At 44.9% G+C, this 16,460-nt stretch overlaps 1 protein-coding gene across 1 annotated transcript in view; it reads left to right on the forward strand.

Moving 5' to 3' along the window:
- Positions 1-27: 27 nt before the first annotated feature.
- PRKCQ (protein kinase C theta) overlaps positions 28-16,460 on the forward strand; it is a 152,482-nt gene continuing 136,049 nt past the window's right edge. Inside the window, exon 1 of the mRNA XM_070800764.1 lies at positions 28-215. The gene's annotated coding sequence lies outside the window, so the exon portion shown is untranslated. The remainder of the gene's footprint in view (positions 216-16,460) is intronic.

The raw sequence follows: 16,460 nt of genomic DNA on the forward strand, positions 1-16,460 counted from the left end.
CCCGAGCCGCTGCGAGCGGAAGCGCGGGGCGCAGCGCGGGGCGGGCCCCGGAGGAGAGCGGCGCGCGGCGGGCGGTGCGCGGGCCGCGGCTCCGGGGCGGGCGTCCGGGCAGCCGGCTCGGCGGCGGGGCCTCGGGGTGACGAGCGCCCCCTGGCCCGCGCCGCCCGTGCCCGCGCCGCCGCCCAGCCGCGCGCTCTGGCCGCCGCCACCGGCAGGTAGGTCCCCGCGCGGGTCGCCGACCGATCAGGAGGGCAGGGCGCCCTGCAAGGGACGCGGGGAGGGGGGCGGCCACCCAGCTCGGGCTCCGAGCCGGTCCAGGACGGGGCAGGCGGCAGGACAGTGAACTCGGAAAGGGCGACAAGCGCTGCAAACTTTGGGTCTCGTTTCCGCGGTTTGTGGCGCGCGGGACGCCCGCGAGGCGCGGACCTTGGTTGGGTAGAGGCCGTCGGGGCCAGGGGCTGGGGCGCCTCCGCTTCCTTCTGGGCTTTTCTCTCACCTAAACTGCGGGGCGGGAGGGAGGGAAGGAAGACGGTGGCGGAGAGTTTACTGTTTCCCGCACGCCCTGGGAAGGAGAGGTGTGTGATGCGGTGGCAGCCTGTCCACGGAGGGAAATAAAGTTTTCTTGGCGTTTGCTCGAGAAGCAGACGGGGCTGCCAACATTCACTTCTAAACTAAGCCAAGTTTCTTTCCAGGGGCCTGGGGCAGGAGGAGGCCAGTTTTGATAGATGTCAGAAAACAAAACAAAAAACTGGTGCTCAATCCTGTAATCTTGGGGTGAGAGTGTTTTTTCAGCTTTGGGGGCCACACGTTAAGAAACTAGAGTTAGTGCCTTTATTTTATTCGGTTCTCAAGAGCTCGGGTTATCAGTGTGAAATGGACCTTTCACGCTAACAACGGCGCTCCCTGCGGGCGGGCGCGCCTGGATGAAGACAAGCTCCGAGGCAGGCTCACCTGGGAGACGCTGGGGTTTCTGCAAGGAGAAAGCTTTGTCCCTGGGCTTGTCCTGCTCAGAGTGGTGCTGATAAAAGATGATTCAGTGGTGGACCGAGCTGACCAGGAGGGGCTGGTGACACGGGGAGAATGAGAAGGCGCCTCTCTCCTTGTCCGTAGAATGGTCCATCCCCGGGTATGGAGAACGTGCAGGTCCCTTTCTGAACATAGGTCTGGTTGTTGCTCCCCTTAACGTTATTCTCTAGAAGCTGTGATCACCACCGTCCTTTTCTGGTGGAGAAATTTGATAGACAAGCCCTGTTAGTAAAATGGTGGTGCTCCACTCCCACCCCACACCCCAATCCTGTGAATCACCATCTTCATTTCCCCCCCGAACTTATCTTTTAACTCTTGTAAAATGGCAGTCTCACCGCCAGTGCTTTAATCTTTTTTAAAAAATGCTGTGTCTCCTGGGAAGGAGGATGACATTTACTAATTTGGTTGCAAATTACTTCTGAAGTTGGTGCGCGGCTGTTTAGAACCCCTCGGAGATTAGCACTATTGTTTGAAGCAGGTGTCTGCGGCAGACTCTTCTTAGTCTTTCTCATGTTGATTGAACGTACATATATTTAAAGATGCGGCATAGGAAGAGCTTCTTAAAAACCTTCAAAGCCTCAGCTGTGGAACTCCTCCAAGTTAGCAATTAAGTCTAAATTAAGTTGGTTTGTTTGGGGTTTTTCCCCCCCCCCTCATAAACTTTTCTCTGATTTCAAGAGCGACCTGTCCCCATGGCCAGCCTTTGTTTCGGCCCTCTGTGATTTTTCTTGTAAGCTTTTAAAATGTAAACTTCCAGGGAGGACTCTCGTCACCACCCTCCGCCTTGTCGTGTTCACTTCCGCCACCGTCTTGTGCAGCGGTGGCTTGGGATGGCATGTGGCTCACGGGCAAGCTTCTTTGTCCTCCCAGATCCTTCTCCCTTCTGCAGAAATTCCCTATTGTCTGTTTGAAAGATACATAGGCCAGTGACTAGAACTTTCTTTTGTTGAGGTGCCCCTGGCCTTCCATTTATGCAGAGATATTGTTCAGTTAGTCGCACCTTGGTCCTTCTTCAGATCTCAAAGGTGCCTTTCAGAAATGAGCTTTCTCTTGTTTGTAGCAGGTCCTGCGGGGGGTTGGGGGGGCTCCCTGGAATAGCCCATTCCTCTCTATTTCTATAAAGGTCCCTCTTGCAGTTGTAATATATTCCCTCTCTTCTATGGAAAAGAGGCAATTCTTCTGTGTAGTGAGTCTGGTGTAGTGAGTCTGAAATTCCATGTGGACTGGGTCCAGGATTTTTTCCAAGAGTGTGGCCTTATAGTACAAATCTGTAACTGACATTCAGGAGTAAAGCTCCACAAAATCTCCTTACAATGTGGAATTTGATGACAGGACATTTGCCTTCCTTTTAAAATAGGAATTGGAATTAGTACTACCTGTTCTGAATGCATTTGCTTTGGAGTTACTGATTGTGTTGCTTGCCTCTAAAAGTATTGTTGATGTAGTCATCTAATATAACCTTTAATAAGAATATTTTTGATTTCAGATGACATCCTTTTTATAGGGTTCAATCTTTTATCATTTTTCCCAAGTAATTTTCACAGATCATTTCATTAAAATAAAAAAAAAGATTATATGATAAAAAGGACCAGAGAACACAGATGTATCATGTGAGTTCATATTTATATAAATTTATTGCCCCAAATCAGATTGTAATTATAAGCAAGGGAATTAGTCTTGTGACAACATACATAATGTTAAACTCATTCTTTCTGTTTGTGTCTATTAGTTTGGAAGTTTAAGTTTCTCATTTTCAAGCAGTCACGCATCCAGCTTTGCTTCTTAATTCCTATTCTAGCTGTCAAGGCAGAAATCAGGAGCAAATCATAGAAAAACATGATGTTGAGGCAAAAAGATTAATTACGAGGTGTTTCCTTGCAATAATGGAAACCTCTTTCATTATTTTAACCTGTCAACCATTTGTACACGATTATTCACATTGCTCAGTCATCTGAGGATATCCTTGAGACCAAATGAGAACCAGAAGTTTCTGAAATTAAGAATAGCACAGCCAAAGCCTGGAATCATAGATTTCTGCTCTGGGATTAAATCAGCAGATATTCAAAGCCACTCACTCTGGCAGTACATACTCTATAGGCCGATGTTATCTTTTGATTTTTTTCTTTGTTTGGTTAAAAAAATTTTTTTTATTGGTGTATTGTTGATTCACAGTGTCGTGTTAGTTTCAGGTGTATAGCAAAATGATTCAGTTGTACATGTGTCTATCCTTTTTCAGATTCTTTTCTCATACAGGTAATACAGAGTATTGAGTCTAGTTCCCTGTGTTATACAGTAGATCCTTGTTGATTTCAACTGATGTGTATGTCAATCCCCAGCTCCTAATGGATCCCGCCACCCTACCCCCAGCATTTCCCCTTTGGTAACTGTAAGTTTGTTTTTGAAATCTATGAGTCTGTTTCCGTTTTGTCAATAAGCTCATTTATATAACTTTTTTAAAAATTATAACTTTGAATTAAGCTAATCCTATTCATGGTAATCAGAGCTAACAAAAGCAGTAAGACATGATTTATTGATGTATTAGTATTTATAATTTATGTGCCAGATATTATATGGCACATAATTTTACTTGTATTTGGTAAATATTAGTCTCATTTAATCTTTGCAAAGTTTTTATAAATTTGATATCACCATCATTGTCATTATCCTTGTTAGCATTCGCATTTTGCAGTTGGGGAAATGGAGGCTGAGGGAGGTTGAGTCACTTGCCCAGCTCTTAACAGCTGATAACTGTTAGAATCAGGCCTGTGTGATTGCCAAGCCTTGCCAAAAACCACAGAGCTGGATAACCTACCAATTAAATTTTGTAAATTGTGATAAAAATACACCTGACAAAATCTGCCATCTTAATCATTTTTAAATTTTAAACAGGTCAGTGGCACTGAGTACATTCACACTGTCATGCAGCCGTCACCACCATCCATCTGCAGAGCTCTTTTCATCTTGCAAAACGGAAACTATCTACCCATTAAACATTAACTCCCCATTCCCCCTTCCTTCAGCCCTTGAAACCTCCATTCTACCTTCTATCTCTGAATTTGGCTACTCTAGTTCCCTTGTATAAATGGAATCATACAGGATTTATCTTTTTGTGAGTTGCTTGTTTGACTAAGCTTAATGTCCTTTAGGTTCATCTGTGTTGTAGCCTGTGTCAGAATTTCCTTTCTCCTTAAAGGCTGAATTATATTCCATTTTATCTACCATTGGTTCAATGGACATGAGTTTGAGCAAACTCCAGGAGATGGTGAAGGACAGGGAAGCCTGGGTCACAAAGAGTTGGACACGATTGAGCAGCTGAGCAACAACAGTATCTCCCACAATGTATCTACCACATTTTGTCTATCCAGTCACCTGTTCATGGTTGTTTGGGTTGCTTCCACATTTTGGCTTATGAATAAGGCTGCTGTGAATATGAGTGTAAAAATATCTCTTCAGATATCTGCTTTAAGTACTTGTGGCTGTATACCCAGAAGTGGAATTGCTGGCTTAGATGGTAATTCTGTGTTTAGTTTTTTGAGGAGCCACCACGCTCTTTTCCATGGCGACTGCACCATGTTGCATTACCACCAACAGTGCGGGAGGGTTTCAGTGTCTCCCGTCTGCGCCCATGCTTGTTACTTTCTGTTTGTTGAGTGTTGCCATCCTAATGGGTATGAGATGGTAACCAATTAACATTTTACCAAACCATTTCGTGCCCGACCTCAGGGGTTCATGGGTTGATGCTGCTTCTGAATTCATTATTTTTTTCCCTATCTCATCCTGTGCTTACGTCCCTTTTTATTTTTTTCCTCTCTCTTTATTTCTTTTAACCTTGAAACACCCCAGACTTACAGAAAAGCTGTAACTACAGTACAAAGGGGAAAATCCTTTTATCCTTTTAACCCTACTGATGATGTCTAAATAAGTTGCTGACTCAATACCCTATCACCTTATCAGTTCTTTCATGCATATGTCTTACAAATAGGAACATTCTCCCCCAGAAGCAGAGAACAGCCACAAAATTAGGAAATGAAGTTAATATGTCCCCTTTTTTAGTGCAGAATAATTGGAGGACTTAACGACTCCAGCATCTCCTGCAGGACTGGGGAACCCACGGGCAGAAGGGTTTCTGCCCTCTAGAGAGGGCTGCCCCTACTTACACGAAGTACCTTGTGGTTTAGCAATGAGCAGTTGTTGAGAATCAGTAAGCGTGGCATTCATTGTAATGATGCTAAATGTGCAGAACAGACACTTTGCAGACCTAAAGGTTATCTTCTTGTATGTAACCAAAACAAGACAGATTCCCAGGACAGTGGAGAAAATCAGAAAGTTGATGGTTGTGCTTTCATCCACCAAGTTTTTATTGGGAGCCTCAGAGCCACACGCTGCTGTGTAAGCACGGGCGAGATGCAGGCAGGTAAAGGGGAAGTTCTGAGTGTGATGACTTCATCATGTTATGTCAGTTTATAATATTACCATGCACAACTATGCTGTAGACTCATTTGTTTCCTCTTCGCCAGTAGACTCCAAAAAGGCTGGCATTTCCCTGTAGCCCTTTTCCCAGCACCTACAGCAGGACTGGGGCCCAAGGAGCCCCCAGTGAACCCCCAGTGCAGAATGAGGGTGTACATGCTGTACTGGGCACACACATGGTGCCAAGGGCACACTAGATCTGGGCTGTCTGGGAAGGCATCCGGAGAAAGTGGCAGCTCAGCTGAGACCTGCTGTGCGGGTGAGGATGTTTTGGAAGGTGGGATTGCATTTTAGGATGGCCTGTGAGCATGACATTCTAGTAAGGTGAAGGACAAACCCTGTCTGGTTTGAGCAGAGCAGTGAGGGAGGAGAATGGGGTGAGCCCTGACACTTCCCTCTCAAAGTGTGTTGATCACTACCACATCAACCACTCTTTAGTTGAAAGTACGAAGAGTGGACCCTTAATCACCCTTGGCTAGCCTACCCTGTTACCCGTCTCCAGCCCTCTGCATTGTTCACACTGGGCATATGCTAAAATAAGCATCTAGCCGGTAGAGTCTTGTTGCCAAGATTTGGGTGAGTTTCCAAAGGAAGCCAGGCTCTGAGAATTCATGGTCAGATGACTCTTCACAGCCCAGGTGAGCAAGAGGCCGAGTCTTTCATGAAAGTCAGCTGACATGTCTTTCTTGCAGTTTGGGGAGAAATTCATGTCAGCTGTGTGGTAGCGTTTTTAGAGCGGTAGTTTTCAACTTTTTCCATTCTGTGGTCTGTTAATGTACTGTTTGCAGTGATATAGAGTTGGGCCTCTCATCTAGTGTTTTTTAAACTGCAAAGCACAATCATTATTGGATTGTGAGATTTGCATTGTGTTGCAACAAGCAAATCTTTAAACGTGAAATGGAACAGAAAAGACTAGCATGCGTTTCACATAGCAAGAGTAAATAATTCATGAAATTTGGGATCATGGAGTTTGGGACATGTGTCTTATGATCATCCTAGACCCATGACCTTTAGTTTTCTGTAATGTTTCTTTAGGTTGTAGAGTCATACACGCTCTGGCCTGGAGGGAGGCAGAGGAAAGTGATATTGGTTGAATGGGCATCATGCTGGGTTTCTGGGTATGTGAGACATTTTCTCCTCAAGTCCTGCCCATTGAGTGGCTCATCCACAGTTTATAGAGATGCTGAGGTGGGTTGAGGTCAAGAATCTTCATCACAACAAATGACTAGCTGTGAACTCTGATCTCTCAGCTCCCCAATTTAAGCTCCTTTTTCTGCCTCTGTGGGTTATATTCCCAAAGTTTGTTCATCAGTTGGCTGTTTGGGGAAGATGTCATCTCAAGAGGAGAGTCTTATAATCAGATTCCACTTTTGTTAAGAGGAATACGGACTTTGGGATGTGCCCTGTCAGCTTCTTAAGGAAAAAAAAAAGAAATCACTTAGAAAAAAATAGTATTGATTCAACAGACCAGAGATTGTGGGGCCTGAAGTCAACAAAGATGAAAACAGCCCCTCCGCCCTCCCCTTGAAGCTTTCCCCACCCCCCTGCTCAGGCTGGGAGCAGCAGCTTGGGTGGAGCCACATGAGGTGATGTTCTTTTCTTTCCAAAACTGGGGTTCCCAGGTCCACAGCAGAGTCCCATCTCCTTCTCCCGGAGCCGGAGGCTGCTGCACTTCTACTGGACAGAATCATGTAACTGCAAATTCGTGGCATCAGGGCTCTGTGATTTGCAGCGTCAGCCAGGCCCTCCCTCAGACTTTGCCCAGTCAGCTCCCTGCCCCTGTAGAGTACAGCAACCATTTCAGACCGTCTCCTGCCGCCACCATCCCCTCAGCCTGCTTCGCTGAGAAAATCGGAGTTTCCCTGATGGAAACAACCTAACCCTGTGATGACGGCTCCATGCCCAGCTCTGGATCTACCCTCCCTTCCTGTCTTTTATGATAAAAAAACAGAAGCCTCACCTTCTAAGGTTCATCGTCCACTGATGCTCTGGATTCCGTTTCTTCCTCCTCCATGGAAGGAGGAGGAATCTCATTCTCTTGATTATCTCGTTCTGCATCTGTATTTTCCTTATGGCCCCCCCTCCAGCCCCCCGCCTGGTCCCACCTCACTGCACAAGCATGCTGAAGCCCCTTCCTTCTCGGAAGAAGAAGGCCATCCTTCTTCACCTTCCTCCAGCCATGGCCTCCTTCCTCCTCTTCACAGCCAGCCTCCTCAGATTGTCCCCCGCCCCCGCTGCTCTGTCCTCACTCCCTGTCGTGGCCACAGGTATCTGGCCCTGTTGCCTCTGGGGATCTAACACATTCATGCTCCCTTTTACTTTTTTTGTTGTTCAGCCACTAAGTCATGTCTGACTCTTTGCAGTCCCACGGACTGTAGCCCATCAGGCTCCCCTGTCCATGGGTTTTTCTAGGCAAGAATACTGGAGTGGGTTGCCATTTCCTCCTCCAGGGGATCTTCCTGGACCAGAGATTAAAAGGCAGATTCTTTACCACTGAGCCATCAGGGAAGCCCTCCCTTTTGCTGACTCTTGCTCAATTCCACTCCTTTCTTCCTTGACTTCTCTGCAGCAGATGGTGTACTGAGCACCTCTGCATTCTCGGAGCAACACCTTCATCCCACCCCTGCTTCCCATTCTCCTTCCTTCCCCTCTTCGGCTTTGCAAGCTCCTGCTCTCCCTCCTTTCCCTTGGAAGGTTGATGTTCCTCTGGATTCTCACTCTGTGGGTAACCTCATGCTCACTGACCTGAACAGCCATCCCCTTGCTGACCACTCCCTAACTGTGACCTCTCCAGAGTCCTTTTGTGTCTGTTAAATGGGTGTGTCTAATACCACATGCCTCAGACTGCTTGCATGGTCTTCCCCTTTCTCTTCCCACAAGATAACCTCTTTCCCGTTCTTTTCTGTCTCTGGCGCTGTTTCACCTGTTCTTGCACGAGCAGAAATCTAGATGTTTTCCTTGACTCCTCACCTCCTCATTTCACCCCAAGCCAAGTTCTGGTAGATGCACACCCCTACATATCTTTTTATTCCATCCACCTTTTCCTGCCCTGACTCAGGTCACCACCATTTCTCTTCTGGATCACTGCCAGAACCTCCTCCCTGGTCTCTGTTACTGTGGGTTATTCTCCACTGTGCAGCTGGGAGGATCCTTGTAGAACCCAGATCTGAGCTTGTCACTCCTTGCTTTAAACTCTGCAGTGGCTACCCAGTGTTATTTGGAATGAAACCTGGACTCTGTAACATGAATGTTCTTCAGTTGCTAAGTTGGGTCTGACTCTTTGCGACCCCATGGACTGTAGCACACCAGGCTTCCCTGTCCTTCACTGTCTCCTGGAGTTTGCTCATACTCATGTCCACTGAGTCAGTGATGCTGTCTAACCATCTCATTTTCTGCTGCCCTCATCTCCAATGAATATTCAGGGTTGCTTTCTTTTAGGATTGGCTGGTTTGATCTCTTGCTGTCTAAGGGACTCTCAAGAGTCTTCTCTAACACCACAGTTTGAAAGCATCAATTCTTTGGTACTCAGCCTTCTTTATGGTCCAACTCTCACGACCTTACATGACTACTGGAAAAACCATAGCTTTGACTATTCGGACCTTGTCAGCAGTGATGTCTCTGCTTTTTGATATGCTGTCTAGGTTTGTCACAGCTTTCCTTCCAAGGAGCAAGCATCCTTTAATTTCATGGCTGCAGTTACCATCTGCAATGATTTTGGAGCAGAAAATCATTTGGTGCAGAAAATAAAAATGTCTGCACAAGTGGGATCATCAACTCAGCAGGTTTTGCCTGTGGGTTTCTAGAATTACCTAGATACTTTCTACTAGAAGTTCAGAGTTGAAGGTGATAGAAAACATTTTACATGCTTAAAGACAACTTCTTACAAGGGAGAAACTCTGTCTCCCCATCCCTGTGGTGGGCTTTTCTCCCCCTATCACCCTCCCAGTTTCTCACCTTGTTGAGAAATGCCAGTAATGAAAGGAAAAGAGACTGAGTTAAGAATGATAAGGAAACAAAAAGTAATACTGAGATATTCCAAAATTTCCCCCTACTAGCAAATGGATGAGGCATTGAATGCAGATATACAGAGAGCTCAAAATTATTTTAGTAAAAAGAAAATGTCAAAGGATAAAAGAGATTAAAATTTAACAAAACGATGTTTTTAGGATCTTTCAGAACAAAACCATCATGATCTTAAACTTCATTAAGAAAGATAAAAAGATAAAAAAGATGGAAAGTGAAGGATGAAATTCAAGAGTTAGGATGATAAAGGCCTGCCAAAGATTAAATAATTGAGAGCATTCAAAGAAAAATGTCTTAAAAGTAGAGAGTAATAAATTCGTTTTAAAAAATATTTTTATTGGAGTATAGATGCTTTACAATGTTGTGTTTCTGCTGTACAGCAAAGTGATTCAGCTGCACATATAGATATATCCCCTCTTTTGGGGTTTCCTTCCCATTTAGGTCACCAAGTTGAGGAGAGTTCCCTGCGCTGTGCAGTAGATTCTCAGTAGTTATCTATTTCATACATAGTCGTGTGTATACATGTCGAAGAGTCTGACACAGCTCAGCAACTGAACAACAATGATGTACGTCAGCCCCAGTCTCTCAGTTCATCCCGCCCCTACGCCTGCCTTGGCATCCTTACATTTCTTCCCTGCATCTGTGGCTCTACTTCTGCTTTGCAAAATATGATCATCTAAGAGTCATAAAGGAGATCAGTCCTGGGTGTTCATTGGAAGGATTGATGCTGAAGCTGAAACTCCAGTATTTTGGCCATCTGATGTGAAGAACTGACTCATTTGAAAAGACCCTGATGCTGGGAAAGATTGAAGGCGGGAGGAGAAGGGGACGACAGAGGAGGAGATGGTTGGATGGCATCACCGACTCAATGGACATGAGTCTGGGTAAACTCCGGGAGTTGGTGATGGACAGGGAGGCCTGCTGTGCTGCAGTTCATGGGGTCTGAACTGAAGAGTCATAAATTCTGTAGGGCAACGGTCCCCAACCATTTTGGCACCAGTGATCGGTTTTGTGGAAGACAGTTTTTCCATGGACCAGGAAGTCAGGTGGATGGTTTCAGGATGATTTGAGAGCATTACATTTTTTGTGTCCTATATTTCTAATCTAATGCCGCTGATCTGACAGAGGTCTGTGGCCCAGAGGTTGGGGGCCCTTGCTTTAGGGGACTTACTGAAAGGTGGAATAACCAAAAATATGAAACCAGAGGAGAAAAACCCATACTCTTTTAAAGAAGATTAAAATTAAATCCCAGCAGTAATAAAATGAGCATGTGCATGGGTTCCCAACAGCTAGTAAGCCATGGCTAAAACAATGTTAAGACGGGAGCTTAGGGTTTGGGCTTATACCTCAAAAGCCCATGTCACCTCAGTGGGATTTTAGAGGCAATTTTTACAGTACACTTCTGCATGTATGCCATCATGTTTTGGGGGAAATGCTCTGTGCGTTCCACTGGGACGGTTCCATCCTGGGGGAGGGGGTGGGCCATCACACCAGGGCAACCGAGGAGTTATGCTCATCTTTGGCTGCCAAACAAGGGAGATGCTTTTAACTGTATGAAGCTCAGCATCCCTGCCCTCCAGAGCTCAATGGAGTCTCCACCCAAAGCATTCTGCTTTCCTCTGGGAAGTGAGAAGATCAGGTGGTACCCGGGTGGATTCCTCACCTTGTTTATGGAGCCTCTTCTCCACCAGGGTCCATTTGGCAATTACCCAGGAGAGAGTCCTTTCCTGTTACATCTTTTCTATGTAGCTTGTGATGTGTGTCCTCTCCCTATTCTGCTTTCTTGTGTCTCTGGGGATTTTTGATTCTATCTGGCTCATAAACAGAGCTCAGTAAAAATATTTTATCTAATTTTTATATATTTAGCTACGCTGGGTATTAGTTGTGGCATGCGGAATCTTTAGTTGCAGCATTTAGACTCATAGTTGAGGTAGGTGGGATTTAGTTCCCTGACCAGGGATTGAACTGAATTAGATTCAGGGATCCCCTGAATCGGGAGCAGGGAGTCTTAGCCACTGGACTGCGAGGGAAGTCCCAATAATGATACTGTAATTCAGTTATTATCTCCTGAGAAAGCTTGGTCAGTGACCTTGTTGTTGGTCAGTGACCTTGTTGTTGTTCAGTTGCTAAGTTGTGTTCGACTCTTTGCAACCCCATAGACTGTAGCACACCAGGCTTCCCTGTCCTTCACTATCTCCCAGAGTTTGCTCAAATTCACGTCCATCGAGTCGGTGATGCCATCCAACCATCTTATCCTCTGTTGTCCATTTCTCTTCCTGCCCTCAGTCTTTCTCAGCATCAGGGTCTTTTCCAGTGAGTCACCTCTTCGTATCAGGTGGCCAAAGTATTGGAGCTTCAGTTTCAGCATCAGTCCTTCCAATGAATATTAAGGATTGATTTCCTTTAGGGTTGACATACACAAAGGACATACACCAGGTCTTCTATTTCCTTCTCTTCTTAAACTCTCAGCACAGAGCTCAGACTGCATCGTCACTTGTGGAAGCTAGGACATCTCCTCATCAGAGAACAGATTTTATTTTTCTCTCATTGCCAGCATGAAGGAGTCTAATTACAAATGTCATGTTTTTCAGGACCTGCTCATTAGTACTAAGAGCTCCGAGCAGTGTAACGTTTGCCCATGTGCTTACGGTGAATGTCAGGGGTCTGACTGAGAAGTGGTGCATGGGGCCAAGTGCATTATTACACTCCGGTGCATTGCCTTCTGTTTGGCCAGACTCTATACCATGGCTGCCTCCCTCCCCTCCCCAGCCCTCCACCTTACTTCCAGGTCCCTTGCAATGAATGAAGACACATGGGAGTTGGCATGCAAGGGTATTAAGAATCCAGATTAGATTGTCCTTCTCCATAGCAGAGACTGGAGAGAGGCTATAGGATCTTGGAGCAACTTTGCCCTGCCTTGGTCCAGCTTTTCCACGGTCATACAGTCTTCCTGAGCTGTTTGGGGTAGGAGACTACTGTTCTCTGACCTGCTTGGCTGTGTTGACCATAAGATGAGTGAGTTGGATAAGGGGGGGTCTCTAGAATTCCTCCTGATCCTAATATTTTGTAGCTGTTCGGGGAGGGTGTCTTTTGAGATACACACATTCTACTCACACCAGGATTTCCCCCAGGCACCTGGGTGGTGCAGTATCAAACACATGTCATGGCTCCCAGCCTGTAGTTAACTCATTCATTAGCCTGGGTGTAGAATACAGAGTATATTATGTCCTCTACATATGAATGAGTTCTGTTCTGAGTGTGCATTCATAAATCTAATTTGTTCATAAATCCAACAAAGTTAGCCTAGGCACCCAAATAACACAATTGCCTGTATGTTGTTGTTCAGTTGTTACAGTTCGTCTAGTCAAGGCTATGGTTCTTCCTGTGGTCATGTATGGATGGGAGAGTTGGACTGTGAAGAACGCTGAGCGCCAAAGAATTGATGCTTTTGAACTGTGGTGTTGGAGAAGACTCTTGAGAGTCCCTTGGACTGCAAGGAGATCCAACCAGTCCATTCTGAAGGAGATCAGCCCTGGGATTTCTTTGGAAGGAATGATGCTAAAGCTGAAACTCCAGTATTTTGGCCACCTCATGTGAAGAGTTGACTCATTGGAAAAGACTCTGATGCTGGGAGGGATTGGGGGCAGGAGAAGAAGGGGACGACAGAGGATGAGATGGCTGGATGGCATCACTGACTGGATGGACGTGAGTCTGAGTGAACTCCAGGAGTTGGTGAGGGACAGGGAGGCCTGGCGTGCTGCGATTCATGGGGTCGCAAAGAGTTGGACAGGACTGAGCGACTGATCTGATCTGATCCTACTCTCTGTGACCCCATGGACTGCAGTGCACTAGTCTCCTCTGTCCTTCACTATCTCCCGGAGCTTGCTCAAACTCAGGTCCATTGAGTCAGTGATGCCATCCAACCATCTCATCCTCTGTCACCTCCTTCCTCTCCTGCCTTCAGTCTTTCCCAGCATCAGGGTCTTTTCTAATGAGTTGGCTCTTTGCATCAGGTGGCCAGAATATTGGAGCTTCAGCATTAGTCCTTCCAATGAATATTCAGGGTTGATTTCCTTTAGGTTTGACTGGTTTGATCTCCTTGCAGTCCAAGGGACTCTCAAGAGTCTTCTCCAGCAACTCGAAAGCGTCAGTTCTGGCACCCAACCTTCTTTATCAACTCTATAGTAACTGTACTGTAATAGGTTTATAATACTTTTCATGCAAATAATACATAGATAACAAATACAAAAAAGAAAACATGTTAAATCTTACAGTACAGTACCTTGAAAAGTATGCCAGACATGTGAACTAACTTACATGACTGGACATGTGAATGCATGTTCGCATCTTTGAAAGTTCACAACTTGAAGGTTTGTATGTAGGGAACTTACTGTGTTACCAATGGTTGGAACATGTGCCTCTTCACCAGTAAACAGGAGAGCAGTCACCCAAACACTGAAATCATTCTGCTCTCGTTTTAAATTTTGCAAATTGAAGCTACCTATGAAAAAAAGGGCAACAGCGCATTTTTCCTTCTCCTGTGTCAGTGGTGATGGTAGCACAAGAAGTCTGATAACAGCCAGTTCTTCTCAAAATGCTGATTCTTTAAAAAGAACACCTTGATTTCCTCAGTGGACTTTGTTTTTGGAAGATAAGCTCATGAGGAATAGCAGCCAGATAGCATCTTCTCCACTCTAAGAGTGGAAACTCTTTGTTCTTCTGCATCAGTCATTGGAGAAGAAAAGTAAATTATCATGTATTTTTAAATGATTGAATTGCATTACTTCTTTTTTAAAAATATTTATTTACTTATTTATCTTTGGCTACACTGGGTCTTCGTTGCTGTGTGCAGGCTTTCTCTAGTTGGTGGCTAGTGGGGGCTACTCTTTGTTGCAGAACTTGGGCTTATTGCACTGATTTCTCTTGTTGCAGAGCACAGGCTCTACCTTATGGGCTTCAGTAGTACGGTGCATGGGCTAGGGTTCCACGGCAATCCTGGATAGTTAAAGTCCGTACGACTTTGAAATAAGTCAGGGAGAAATCACTTGCATAATTCCAAGTTCTGATGCAGAAGCAGCTTAAATATTTGCCAAAAGTGCTGCACAAAGTACTCTCACCTTCCTCTGTTCCAGTAAAAAGAAGGAGTTTACTGCTGGGATTCTTTTTAAGTTCCTGGGCCCTGAGATCTGTTATTATTTATAATACACTTGGGGTATTTGATGAAAGTGCTTTTGGAAAGAAAGCCATGTGAGCAGTAGGAAAGGCTTTGCGTTACTTATTAAAATAAAATAAATGCAACGTTGTTGTTGTTCAGTCACCCAGTTGTGTCCCACTCTTTGCGACCCCATGGCCTGCAGCACGCCAGGGGTCCTTGTCCCTCACCATCTCCCAGAGTTTGCCCAAGGTCATGTTCATTGTGTCGGTGATGCCATCCAGCCATCTCATCCTCTGACGCCCTCTTCTTCTGCCCTCAATCTTTCCCAGCATCAGGGACTTTGCCAATGAGTCATCTGTTCACATCAGATCACCAAAATACTGGAGCTTCAGCAACTTGCTTGATCCCAAATTGCCAGTATTGCTAAGCATAAGCTAGCACATAATTTTAGAAATTTAATGAAGGCAAACTTAATCCATTAATAGTGTCCCATAGGTGAAATTGGTAGATAGAAATGCCAATTCAATATTTGAATTTTATTATTTCAAATGAAAGGAAGAAGGGCAAGCCCTTCTCTTTTGAGAACAGGTTAAAGGTGGAGCTAGAGGTTCTCAAAACAGAGAGAATATATCTTCATTAAATATACAAAATCAGGGGACTTCCTAGGCCATCCCATGGTTAAGACTTCACTTTCCAATGCAGGAGGTACAGATCCCATCCCTGGTCAGGGATCTAAGATCCCTCAGGGCCAAAAAAACCAAACATAAAATGGAAGCGATAATGTAACAAATTCAGTAAAGACTAAAAAAATGGTCCACATTAAAAAAAATCTTTTAAAACATAGTAATGTGAAAAAATAAATATACAAAGTCATTTTCTCCTGGAAAAATATGGTAGATATTTTCTGGTGGAAAAAATAGTATAGACCTCTGGGTCTAAATATCTAGACCCAGAGAGAGATCACACCATTTATTCAAGTACTGGTTTGTCTCAAGACACTTAGCAGTACAGCTAAGAAAGCAAAATATGGAGAACCATCAAACATTCTGCAAGTCCAAAAAGAGACACATGTTTGTTCGGGTGTTTGTCTGAAAACCATCAATAGAAAAGTTCAGGCTGAATTCCAGGGAATTTTAATCCACACACTGCATTCTCTTAGTTTTTTGCAAGATGGAAACAGGATTACATTTTCTAAGAATCAATTTTTTAAAAGCTTGAGCACTAACAAGTGAAGTGTGACGTAGGTTTGAAGTTAGAGTTGGTGATAAGTAATTAAATGAAGTGCAACTTAACACATGTTGGCAGGGAGTGGCTCGGTGCTGCTGTCCTGAACTTGTTAAGACCCCAGTGTACTATTTATATTTATTTGACCTAGAATATTGCTTTGGATATCAGTCGCTGTGTAGCAAATATCCGCAAAACTTTGTGGCTTAAAACAACACCATTTGATCTGCTCGTGATTCTGTGGCTCAGGAATTTGGGCTGGCTCTGCTGTTCATGGATTCACACGGGGTCTCTCCTGAAGTTGTGCACAGATCTGAAATGGGATTGCTCATATTGGGTTGGCCAAAAAATTTGTTTAGGTTTCTCCATACCATCTTACAAAAAAACCCAAATGAACTTTTTGGCCAACCCAGTGTATTATATGGACTTCCTAAAGAATCTACCTGCCAATATGGGAGACATGGGTTTGATCCCTGGCTCAGGAAGATCCACTGGAGAAAAAAATAGCAACTCACTCTAATATTCTTGAGTGACATGGGACAAGGTAGAGAATGGCAATTCT

This window comes from Bos indicus, chromosome 13, assembly GCF_029378745.1.
Source record: "Bos indicus isolate NIAB-ARS_2022 breed Sahiwal x Tharparkar chromosome 13, NIAB-ARS_B.indTharparkar_mat_pri_1.0, whole genome shotgun sequence".
NCBI lineage: Eukaryota > Metazoa > Chordata > Mammalia > Artiodactyla > Bovidae > Bos > Bos indicus.